General features: G+C 44.4%; 1 protein-coding gene across 1 annotated transcript in view; it reads right to left on the reverse strand.

The window, feature by feature from the left end:
• Nucleotides 1-12,621, reverse strand: part of LOC132571225 (zinc finger protein 709-like) — a 1,224,940-nt gene that overhangs the window by 563,948 nt on the left and 648,371 nt on the right. The window lies entirely within an intron of this gene.

The following is a 12,621-nucleotide window of genomic DNA, read 5'->3' on the forward strand; positions in this document are numbered from 1 at the left end:
TGAGAAGTGCAACGGTGGACCGGTAAGCAAAAACTGACTCCTTTGTCAGGCGCTAATCCGTCAGGTTGGGGAACCCTCATTCATAGCAATGGCAGTTGCTCATCGAGTCAGTCGAAGTGCGGTCAGTCAGGATGCCGCAACTGTGTTGTGAGTCTAATGTGGTCATTTTTCAATTATTATTCTGCTTTATAAATCTTGCCGTTTGTCAGAGCCGTGAGCCTTGTGCTTCATCTTATGGTAGTTTTGACAGCAATCTAGTTTGTTTCCCCCAATAAAATAATTCCTTGCAAGCAAGAGGATTGCGGTAGAGCCGTGCTCCCTGATAGGCTAATTATCAACATGTGGGATGGGAGAATTTTCAAGCAGGGAAATCACCTGAGTACGGACCTTTCCGCATTCTCGTTTTCCTTGCTTGTGTGTTGCTGCTGCTTCAGGGTTTTTAATTGCTCCAAAACTGTTTTGCTCCCTCAGGTGGATGCTTTTAGTATTTCACTGCTTCACGACCAGCATAAAAACCTGCAGTTTAAGTCTGCAGAGAGATATGCCAGACATAAACCATGTAATACTGACTCAACAACTAGAGAGAGCAAAGCACACAAGGAACAGAACACTGCCGCCTCCTGCCAAAGCAAGGAAACAAAAAGCAAAAAGCCCCACGTGAACCAGCTTCTATATCCAATTACATAACAAGAAAAACCATTCAAATATAAATAATTGTATTTAACCCACATACATTGCTTTCATCAAAACTACCATAATATTCAGTCAGTCTACGGTAATGTGCCTCCTGCCAAAGCGACAGGAACACAGAAACGAGGGAAATGAGAATGCAGAAAACTCCTGTGTTTCCTGCCACAATGAGAACTGAGAAGACGACCACAGATTTATACCCCGCCCTTCTCTCTGAATCAGAGTCTCAGAGCGGCTTACAATTTCCTTTATCTTCTTCTCCCACAACAGACACCCTGTGAGGTAGGTGGGGCTGACAGCTCCTTTCAAGGACAGCTCCTGCGAGAGCTATGGCTAACTCAAGGCCATTCCAGCAGCTGCAGGTGGAGGAGTGGTGAATCAAACCTGGTTCTCCCAGATAAGAGTCTATGCACTTAACCACTACACCATACTGCCTCTATGAGAGTATCCAGGGCTTTTTGTTGTAGCAGGAACTCCTTTGCATATTAGGTTATACACCCCTGATGTAGCCAATCCTCCAAGAGCTTACAGTAGGCCCTGTAATAAGAGCCTTGTAAACTCTTGAAGGATTGGCTACATAAGAGGGGTGTGGCCTAATGTGCAAAGGAGCTCCTGCTACAAAAAAAGGCCTGAGAGTATCAACGTGTCAGGAAGGTTATAGTGGGAAATAGCCAGGGAAAACCTGAATGTGAGAGAAGCCTCTTAAAATTGGTTTCTCAGTTAAGAAGGCAAGATCTGTACAACGTCAAATGGAACAGACACCCGCTTGTGGTCTAAATTGTGGGGGAGTACCACACTGCAGAGAAGGTGTGCTGTACCAATTCTTAAAGCATGACCCAGTTTGGCTTTTAGCAGCCCCTCCAGATGTCTGCCAAACCTGAGGGAAGCGAAGGGTATGCATCGTAGTAGCACTTCGCAACTCGGCCTGTATCAGTCTATGAAGGTAAGAGAAGCCCTGTTGAATCAGGCCAATGGCCCATTCAGTCCAACACTCTGTGTCACATAAGAACATAAGAGAAGCCATGTTAGATCAGGCCAATGGCCCATCCAGTCCAACACATTGTGTCATACATGGCAGTCAAACCCCAGGGGCCATCAGGAGGTCCACCAGCTGGACCAGAACTCCAGAAGCCCTCCCACTTTTGTCCCCCAAACACCAAAGATACAGAGCATCACTGCCCTAGACATAGTGTTCTATCTATATATTTTGGCTAATAGCCACTGATGGGCCTCTGCTCCATATGTTCATCCAATCCCCTCTTGAAGCTGTCTATGCTTGTAGCTACCACAACTTCTTTTGGTGGTGTATTCCACATTTTAAGGGTGGAGAAGTACTTCCTTTTATCTGAGGGCAAAGAAACACTTCATCTGGTCTAAGCCTTGTGCTCATTAATCTCATAGAGCATAAGAACATAAGAGAAGCCATGTTGAATCAGTCCAATGGCCCATCCAGTCCAACATTCTGTGTCACACAGTGGCCAAAAAACCCAAGTGCCATCAGAAGGTTCACCAGTGGGGCTAGAAGCCCTCTCTAGACCGCCAGCGAGTCCTTGTATTGTGAGAAATAAACCTTTTCCTGAATTTTATTATTTACATAAACCATATCCTTTTTCATAATTGCAAATACATTTACCTACAGTTCTTCTTTTAGTAAACATATTGCCAACACCATAAAATCAAAACATAATGTGTAGTTTTTTCTACAAGTGTTCATTAATGAAGTATACAATCTTGCATTGTTGTATTATAGGTTGTATTTATTTATTTATTCGATTTATATCCCGCCAACCCCACCGTGGTTGTACACTCCTCATCAACTGCAGGTACCAGCAGGGCTTTTTGTTGTTGCTGTTGCAACCAAATAAAACAAACCACTCTGAAAAATACTAGTACAAAATATAATTCATACAAGGGAAAAAGTGCATTTCAGCAACCTCATGTTTTACATACCACATGTAGCACAGCAAATTGGAGGCAGCAGCGTTCCAGTTATGTGCATGAATTTGTGAAAGAACTGAACATTGTGAATATTTTCTACACATATACTGCAGATTTTGCAAGACACTCCCTGGAGGAAGGACCTGGCCGTCTGAAATGGACTTTACTCTGCTAGCAGTCCATTGGAGCTCTTTTTGGACTTATGATTTGGACTTATTCATGATTTGGACTATTTGTACACTGTTGTATATATGTGGATAATTATTGAACACTGTTGTACATATGTGCATAATTATGCATATGCAGTATGTAAAATATGAGGTTGCTGAAATGCACTTTTTTCCTTGTATGAATTTTGTACCAGTATTTTTCAGAGTGGTTTGTTTTATTTGGTTGCAACATCATTCCTCTGTGTAGCCTATTATGTATCTTCACCTTCTTGGGCTTTTTTTTATATAGCAGGAACTCCTTTGCATATTAGGCCACACACCCCTGATGTAGCCAATCTTGCAAGAGCTTACAGGCCTCTTTCTACAGGGCCTACTGTAAGCTCCAGGAGGATTGGTTACATTGGAGCGTGTGTGGCCTGATATGCAAAGGAGTTCATGTTACAAAAAAAGGCCTGGTTACCAGTAAAGCCATCTATAAGAGTTAATCAAGAGTGGCGAATAGTGGCATTTTAGGTGGACAAAACAAGCCCCTTGTGCAGCTGAGGCCCCCAAGAGGTTAATTATGGAGAGGGGTCCCCAGAGGAGGCTTGGAGATTTCAATAAAGGGTTCAAGAGGGAAAGGGCACCTCCTGTTCTGATGGGGGAACACTGCAGGGTTTTCGAAAGGCAATGGAAGTGGGGAGAAATGTGATATCACTGGAGCAGTTTGGACTATATTTATACAGCTTATACAAGTTGGCAAGAAGCAGAAGGGGCAGGAGATGGGGGGGGAAGAGAGGAGAACCCCCCCCCTTCTCAGCCCCCTCTGCTTCTTGCCAACCTGACCTGGACAGGCCTTGACTGACCTCATATGAACATATGAAGCTGACTTTTACTGAATCAGACCCTCAGCCCATCAAAGTCAGTCTTGGCTACTCAGACTGGCAGCGGCTCTCCAGGGTCTCGAGCTGAGGTTTTTCATGCCTACTTGCCTGGACCCTTTTAGTTGAACCTGGGATTGAACCTGGGACCTTCTGCTTACCAAGCAGGTGCTCTACCACTGAGCCACCATCCCTACCTTACATAAAAAGGTAAAGGTAGTCCCCTGTGCAAGTACCAGTCATTTCCGACTCCATCACAACATTTTCACAACAGACTTTTTTACAGGGTGGTTTGCCATTACCTTCCCCAGCAATCTGCACCTTACCCCCAGCAAGCTGGGTGCTCACCAGTGCAAATATAGGGTACTTTGCTTTTGAAGTCTTTTGAGACAGACTTATTTCTATCATGGACTGTATGCATGATGAATTTCAGTGAGATCTATACTTGTTAATATTATTATTGCCAAAACAGACTCTTAGAATTAGTACACACTTTATTCAGTAAAACGTGGCCACACATTTTTGAAAAAATATTTTTTTGAATGTGGTTCTTAATTTATAGATGGTATTTTTTGTCGTTTCTTATATGTTGCTTACCGTGATCCCAGTTAGTTTATTGCTCCCTCTTTATTCCAGCAGGAGACGTCAAGGAATCAGTCGGGGGATTTAAGGGGTTCTCCCTGGAAAAAGCCCAAAACAAACAGGCTGAAGGAGATTTTGAAAACAGAGATGGGCCACAGAGCAAGGAAGGAAGCTGTACAGTGAAGAGGAAAGGTAACCCCATTCCTTGCCAAGCAGGAGACCTCCATGAAATCCCAGTCCACAGCAGTCACCAATGGATTCATTCAGGAGTGAAGCCATTTATCTGCTCCAAGAGCGGAATGATTTTGTCCATTGGAAGAAAGGATAATATTTTTTTTCCAAATGACATTATATCAAAGGCATGTAAATGGGCTGATTGTGGAAAGGACTTCAGGTACAGACCACTTGTACATCAAGAAACACACATAGCACAGAAGTTTTTTGAATGCTCAGAGTGTGCACAGAAATTCAGCATGATTTCCAGTCTTCAAAAGCATCTTGTAAGCCACACGAGGGAGAAACCTTTTGAATGCTCAGAGTGTGGAAAGAAATTCAGTCGGAATTACCAGCTTCAACGGCACCAGAGAACTCACACAGGGGAGAAGCCCTTTGAATGCTCAGAGTGTGGAAAGAGATTCAGTCTGAGTGGCAATCTTCAGCAGCATCAAAGAACCCACACAGGGGAGAAACCTTTTGAGTGTTCAGAGTGTGGAAAGCAATTCGGTCATAGCAGCAGTCTTCAAAATCATCGAAGAATCCACAGAGGGGAGAAACCTTTTGAATGCTCAGTGTGTGGAAAGAGATTCAGTCTGAGTGGCCAACTTCAACAGCATCAAAGAACCCACACAGGGGAGAAGCCTTTTGAATGTTCAGAATGTGGAAAGAGATTCAGTCACAGTGGCAGTCTTCAGCTGCATCAAAGAATCCATGGAGGGGAGAAACCTTTTGAATGCCCAGAGTGTGGAAAGAGATTCAGTCAGAATGGCAATCTTCAACAGCATCAAAGAACCCACACGGGGGAGAAACCTTTTGAATGTTCAGAATGTGGAAAGAGATTCAGTCACAGTGGTGGCCTTCAACAGCATCAAAAAACCCATGGAGGGGAGAAACCTTTTGAATGTCCAGAGTGTGGAAAGAGATTTAGTCAGAATGGCAATCTTCAATTCCACCTAAGAACCCACACTGGGGAGAAGCCTTTTGAATGCTTGGAGTGTGGAAAGAGATTCACTCGGAGTAGCCATCTTCAACAGCATCATATAACCCACAGAGGGGAAAAACCTTTTGAATGCTTCAAGTGTGGAAAGAGGTACAGGCTGAGTTTGAGCCTTCAAAAACATCTAAGAACCCACATGGGAGAGAAACTTTTTGAATTCTCAGAGCCAGTGCCCAGCAGAGTGGAAAAAGGCTGTGTGCCCCCCACTTGCTTCCAAGCAGACTCAGCTCCTTTCTCATTACCCTAACGAGGCAAAAGGACTTCCCAGTAAAAGCAGAAAGGTGGAGAGGTAGCACCTGCAAGACCAAGGAAATTTCCCACGGCAGAAGCTTTCACAAGTCAAATCTCATTTGGTCAGTCAGAAATGAGAATGAAGATGCATCAGACCTTATGGCACTCCTGCTTCCTGACTCCCAATGGCCCTTCTTTGCAACCCCCTTCTGCCTTTGAAGCCAGAGAGAAAGGTCGATCGGTCTTTCTCATTCCTATCTAACAAAGTGAGCTTTAACAGTTTAAGTTCTTTGAGGGGGTGAACATGTGGACAAAGGGGACCCATTGGCCTGATCCAACATGGCTTCTCTTATGTTCTTAACTCATATATATATATATATATATATATATATATATATATATATATATATATATATATATATATATACACATATATACATAATTTATTTCTACAGTCATTGACCAGGTACATAAAAGTGAAGAAGAAGACTGCAGATTTAAACCCGCCCTTTTCTCTGAATCAGTCTCGGAGCGGTTTACAATCTCCTTTATCTTCTTCCCTCACAACAGACACCCTGTGAGGTAGTTGGGGCTGAGGGAGCTCTCACAGCAGCTGCCTTTTCAAGGACAACTCCTGCGAAAGCTATGGCTGACCCATGGCCGTTCCAGCAGCTGTAAGTGGAGGACTGGGGAATCAAACCCGGTTCTCCCAGATAAGAGTCCACCCACTTAACCACTCCATGTCAGCCAGTTCATTATCAACATTCATGCAGACATTATCAGCCATATCAGAAGTAAAATATTAAAGTGAATTATTATTAAATAATTTTAAATCTCTGTTGGAATAAAATACGGGCCGACTGTTAATGGCTTGTTTCCAGATTTTAATGGCCTGCATAGCAAATCTTTGCCATGTTTAAAGTAATTGCCTGTTCTCTGCCAGCTAACAACTTATCTAAATAAAATCTTGATTTCTCCCAGGGAATCAAGAGCAGATCGGGCTTTAACTCGTGAGACTTAAACTCTGGAACATTAGGGTGGTTTTGAAAGTGCTTTCAGACTTTTAGAGCACTGGTTCCCAACCTATGTCAGGGGACCTCAGAAAGCCAGGGAAATACTGAAGGGTTCTTCTACATCTCTTATCCAGCTTGGGCAGGTTTCTGCCTTCCCCCTTGCTCAAAAAGTTTGGTGGTCCCTGTTCTAGGCCAAACTACTCTAGTAACTCCAAACTATACAAACATGTGAAGCTTTCTTCGGCTCTGTCAAGTCACTGGTTTCCACTGTCTGGTCTGGGGCTGTTATCAGGTCTGCAAGCAATTGATGCAAGGGAGGGAAGGTTGGCGGTTGCTGGGAGGGCGAGTGGGCACCTGCTGTCATTGCTTGCCCCACCAATAGATCTCTTTACTGGGTATTAAAATGGCATTCTACATTTGCCTCTGTAGTCTCTATGGAGACTGCTTTGTTGCCTTTAAAATGAGCACAGGCAGGGCCAGTGCGTGGGAGTAGGCAAAGTAGGCAGTCGGCTTGGGTGCCACCAGTTGCCTAGGGTGCCCCCTCCTCAACACATGATTATGGCTCCTGACGGCTGTCACCTCATCCCCTCCCACTACCAAGCTGCCCTCAACAAAGCCACGCCACCCCTTTCTCCCTGATGTGCGACTTGGCCTTCCACCTCGTCCTGTTCCGGCACCCTCCTTCCTGGTGTGGCCGAAAAGCACTTAGTCTCACAATTTTTTATAGTGTATCACAATTTTTTGAAAAATTAAAATTAAAAATCAGTAAATTAAAAATGTGAAGCATTTCAAGTTTGGCACTCTTCATTTTCCTTATATTTTATAATAATGGGGGATGGGGCGCTAGTGGGTGACTCTCCTAGGGCACTAGAAAGCCTAGCACCAGCCCAGAGCACAGGTGGTCTGCCTCCACTGTTGATGTGTTAGAGGAGGGGGAGGTGGAAGGTAGGTAATTGTGGTAGATAGCTTGTGGAAGATGTTGACCCAGTTTGTGACTGCAATGAAGAAGGCCAATGCTATGCTGGGGATTATTAGGAAGGGAAGAAGAAGAAGATATTATATTTGTATCCAGCCTTATACTCTGAATCTCAGAGTGGTCACAATCTCCTTTGCCTTCCCCCCACCCACAACAGACACCCTGTGAGGTAGGTGAGGCTGAGAGAGCTCTTACAGCAGCTGCCCTTTCAAGGACAACTCCTATGAAAGCTATGGCTGACCCAAGGCTATTCCAGCAGGTGCAAGTGGAGGATAAGATAAGTGTCTACACACTTAACCACTACTCCAAAATGGCTCTCTGAAATGGAAAACATTATTATTTATTATTATTATTCCCCCATCTTGGCTTTCACCAAGGTCTGGGTGATGTACAACAGAAATCATAAAAACACACAAGGTAAAACAACAGTGGAACTTCAGCTTTGGTTATTTATCTACATTTCTGAACTATCAGGATGTTATCTTTGAGGGAAGTGAAAAGAGCTTGGAAGGCATTTGTGGGTGGAGAGATAGAAGGTGCCAATCGGACAGTAAACCATCACAGCCCTCATCTCTGCCTTACAGTAAACCATCACAGCCCTCATCTCTGCCTTACAAGCCCCGTGGAATTGGATGAGATCCTGCAGGGCCCTGATGTTATTCAGCAGACCCACCCGGCAGCCCACTAGGATCTATCTACATTCTGGACCTGTTGGAACTTCCAGGCCCATCCCAAGGGTAGTCCAATATAGGGTGAGTTAGGAGGTGACTGTTGCATGGATCACAGTGGCTAGGTCTGAGAATCATAATCCCCTATATGGAATGCTGTAAAAACATAACATAAGAGAAGCCTTGTTGGATCAGGCCAATGGCCTATCCAGTCTAACACTGTGTCACACAGTGGCCAAAAAACCCACGTGCCATCAGGAGGTCCACCAGTGAGGCCAGGACACTAGAAGCCCTCCCACTGTGCCCCCTCCAAGCACCAAGAATACAGAGCATCATTTGCCCCAGACAGAGTTCCAACAATATGCTGTGGCTAATAGCCACTGATGGACCTCTGCTCAATATGTTTATCCAATCCCCTCTTGAAGCTGGCTATGCTTTTAGCTGCAACCACCTCCTGTAGCAGTGAATTCCACGTGTTAATCACCCCTTGGGGGAAGAAGTACTTCCTTTTATCCGTTCTAACCTGACTGCTCAGCAATTTAATTGAGTGCCCACGAGTTCTTGTACTGTGAGAAAGGGAGAAAAGTACTTCTTTCTCTACCTTCTCTATCCTATGCATGATCTTGTAAACCTCTTATCATGTCACCCCTCAGTCGGCATTTCTCTGTGTTTGGCTCTGGCCACTGTACCTCAGAAAAGATATTCTAGCATTGGAAAAGGGTGACTAAAATGATTAAGGAGATGGAATACCTTCCCGAGGAAGAAAGATGAAAGAGGTTAGGGGTCTTTAGCTGGGAGAAACAACAAGTGAGGGTGACATGACAGAGGTTTACTAATTTTTACAGGGGATAGAGAAGGCAGAGAAAGAAGTGCTGTTTTTGGAATACAAGAACTTGTGGGCACTCAAATAAATTAAAGAGTAGTAGGCGCTGAACAGATAAAAAGAAGCACTTTGTATGACACAAGAACAAACAGTTAAAATTGGTATTGGTCTTTATAAATAATGTCTTGATGAATTGCACAACATAGCCCATATACAAATGTATATAATATCTAGACCGAAAAGATCTTTTTTTTTCACCAAAGCAGAAATCTAGAACAATTTTGGTGGATCCCATGGTCTCTGGAGATATTTAATGAGTATCAATCACAAAATTCTCTGTACGTGCCAGTCCCAGTCCTAAGGAATAGCCAGTCTCAACCTCAGTAATATATAGTTCTCACGGGCCTTTATTTGTACAGGAACTCCTTTCCATATTAGGCCACACACCCCTGATGTAGCCAATACTCCAAGAGCTCATAGGGCTAAGTACAGGCCTACTGTAAGCTCCAGGAGGATTCGTTACATCAGGGGTGTGAGGCCTGATATGCAAAGGAGTTCCTGCTACAAAAAAAGCCCTGGACTTCTCAAAAGTCTTGAAATATATTAGTTCTATTCTCTAAAGTTAATTAGGCATACGCAACTCCTTAGTCACCATGAGTAGCGGTCCTGGTTGAGGTCAGTCCCAGGAACGTTTATGGCCATTCAGCCTTCTTCAGCTGGCATGACTGGAAGAGATGAGGTCCATGGGCAGATGAATCTCAGAAAATCTACTATTGTACAGACATAATCACATCAAATGGAATGTTTCTGTTCTAGGCAAACCCATCACCTGGGGAAAACAGTATAAATCAGAGGTGTCAAACATGCCTGGGGGCTGAATCAGGCCCCTATCAGGCCCCCAAGCAACTGGCTGTGGTCTGCTTCCTTCTCCCTCTTTCTTGCTTCCTTCTGCACACGAGAAGCACACGAAAGCTTACGTCCTCAATAAAACTTGGTTGGTCTTAAAGGTGCATTTGACTCCTGCTTTGTTCTTCTGCATCACAGTTTGCTTTGCCAGGCTTGCTCAATCGCACAGGAGCTTCAGAGCAAAGCCTCTATTTTCTCCATTGGCTGAAGCTCCTTCCTCGGGACCAGGAGGTACAGGAGCCTTAGCCAATAGAAGAGAGGCTTGGCTCAATAGATCTGCTGTGTAATTGAGAGAGCCTGGATTGCATATGAGAGATACAAAGAAAGTATCTTTAAGACAAAAAAGTGCTGTTTTAAGCATGCTTTATTCTAACTTAAAAAAAAACTTTGGGTTTGAATCTTTTATAAATTTTATATCCCTGCTACCTGGCACACGTGGCCCAGCTCCCTTTGTGTCAGATCCAGCCCTCCTAACAAACGAGTTTGACACCCCTGAATGCCTGGAGCATGGGAAATGCTTCAAGAGTAATGGATATCTTACTTTCTATCAAAGAATTCACAAAAAGAACAAACAATTTAAATGCCTGCAATGTGGAAACATCTTCCATTACAGTTCACTACCTGCTCACCATCAAAGAATTCACAAGTTGGTAAAATGTGGTTTGGATCCTGTTACTGTAAGGTGGATCTGTAACTGGTTGACAGATCGTAGCCAAAGAGTGCAATAAAAAAGTATCCTACATATATATATCTATATATATATAGTCCATCAACCACCACTCAAGGTCTGTTGTGTTTCATGGGCTGAGGATTGTGGCACTGCTTCACAGAGGAGAGAAAGAAAGCCTTTCCTCCATTGGCGGAGGGAGGGAGGAGGAGGGAAACAGCCACATAAAACCTTCCCTCCATTGGCTGAGGACTCCTCTTCCCTCCCCCTCCTGGGAACAAACAGCCAGAGAGACTTAGACAAAAGAATGGCCTCCTTTTTATTCTAGGTACAGAGAAAGAAAGATAAAAAGAGACAAGAGTGTAGAATCCTGTGTTTAAGACTGGACCACTAGAGAAGCTGCTTTTGCTTTCCCCTCAGCACCTGTTGCTAGATATATTTAGTGTGGCAAAGCAGGGCAGCTGGATTTGAGACACTTGGATGAAAAAGATGAACAGCGAGTCCAGTCCCTCCGTTTGTTTGGAGGAAAACTCCGCGCTCTAGGCTGCTCTGCTTTCATTTTCCTGTTAGTCTGAAGAAGATGGTTGAAATACAGCAGATGGTTACATTCATCAGTTCCAGTGAGTACATTGTCCCAGTGAGTTTACAAAGGTGTGTGCTTGCAAACTGTTATTTTGACTCCTTTGTGAGTATGTGTGCATGCATATTCACTTTCATTTAGTGGAAGTGCAGCCAGCTGCTGTGGTACAAGGAAATGAAGACTGTATTCAGGGGAACTGCACTGCTGCATTTTAATTTATTGGGGGAGGGGATGGGAAAGTCCCCTGGCCCCACCCCCAAAGTCCCCAAGTGTTTTCTGACTTGGACCTGGCAACCCTACAACCAAGCTTGGTTCTGTCAGTAAAAGGCAAGAGGAGTAGGCCCTTCTCAGACCTTTTTTGGCCTTTGTGGGAGAATTCATTGAGGCCAGTCCTGGCTAGGGTTGCCAGGTCCAGGTTGAAAAATTCCTAGAGATTTTGTGCTGCAGCCTATGGAAACCAGACTTTGGGGTGTGGAGAGGCCCCAGCTGAATATAATGCCATAGAGTCCACCTGCCAAAGTAGTTATTTTCTCCAAGGAGGAAGAAATCTGTTGTCTGGAGTTCAGTTGTGATACCAGGAGATCTTCAGCCTTCACCTGGAGGTTTCCTACCCTAGGCCTGGCAGCACCCTCTGGGTAACTTGATGCCACTTCACTGGCATGACTTAACTACCCCTACTTGCTCCTGTTCAGCAGTAGCCCCCCTATGACAGCCATTGTTAAGCTGCAGCCCCACTATGACAGCCATTGTGATGTGGCAGTCAGCGTTTCAGAGCAGAATCTGCCAGACCCAAGTTCCTACTGTGAAAGTTGACTGAGTGATTTCAGACCACACACATACTTTTAGCCTAACCTACTTCACAGGGTTGTTGTGAGAATCAAAAGGGGCAGAGGAGAATAATGGGAGTTGCTTTGGTCCCCACTGCAGAGAAAGACTGCCCTTTTCCTAGGTAGAGGCAGCAGAGAGGGGGGAGGAAATGGAAAGCAGTCTACCCCATCTCTTTTGCCCCCTCCCTTCTTACTCAAGATGTCTCCTTTCTCTGATAACCTACCCCACATTTCTCCACTATCTCAATTTTCCTTCCTAACACCTGCCTTCTCAATATACCTTGCCCTCCCTCTAGCTTTCCCTTCCCTCCCCAGTCCTCTCCCCCCTGCCATGAAACTTACCCATAACAAATTTCTAGCACCCACTGTATTTCTTCCCACAAGGGGCCTTATTACTTGTGTGTTTTATAGGTTTTTAACAATATGATCCTGCTTTAGTGGTAGTTGTTTTGATGTGTCCTATTTATCATGGACTTA

This window comes from Heteronotia binoei, chromosome 5 (assembly GCF_032191835.1).
Source record: "Heteronotia binoei isolate CCM8104 ecotype False Entrance Well chromosome 5, APGP_CSIRO_Hbin_v1, whole genome shotgun sequence".
NCBI classification, from domain to species: Eukaryota; Metazoa; Chordata; class Lepidosauria; order Squamata; family Gekkonidae; genus Heteronotia; species Heteronotia binoei.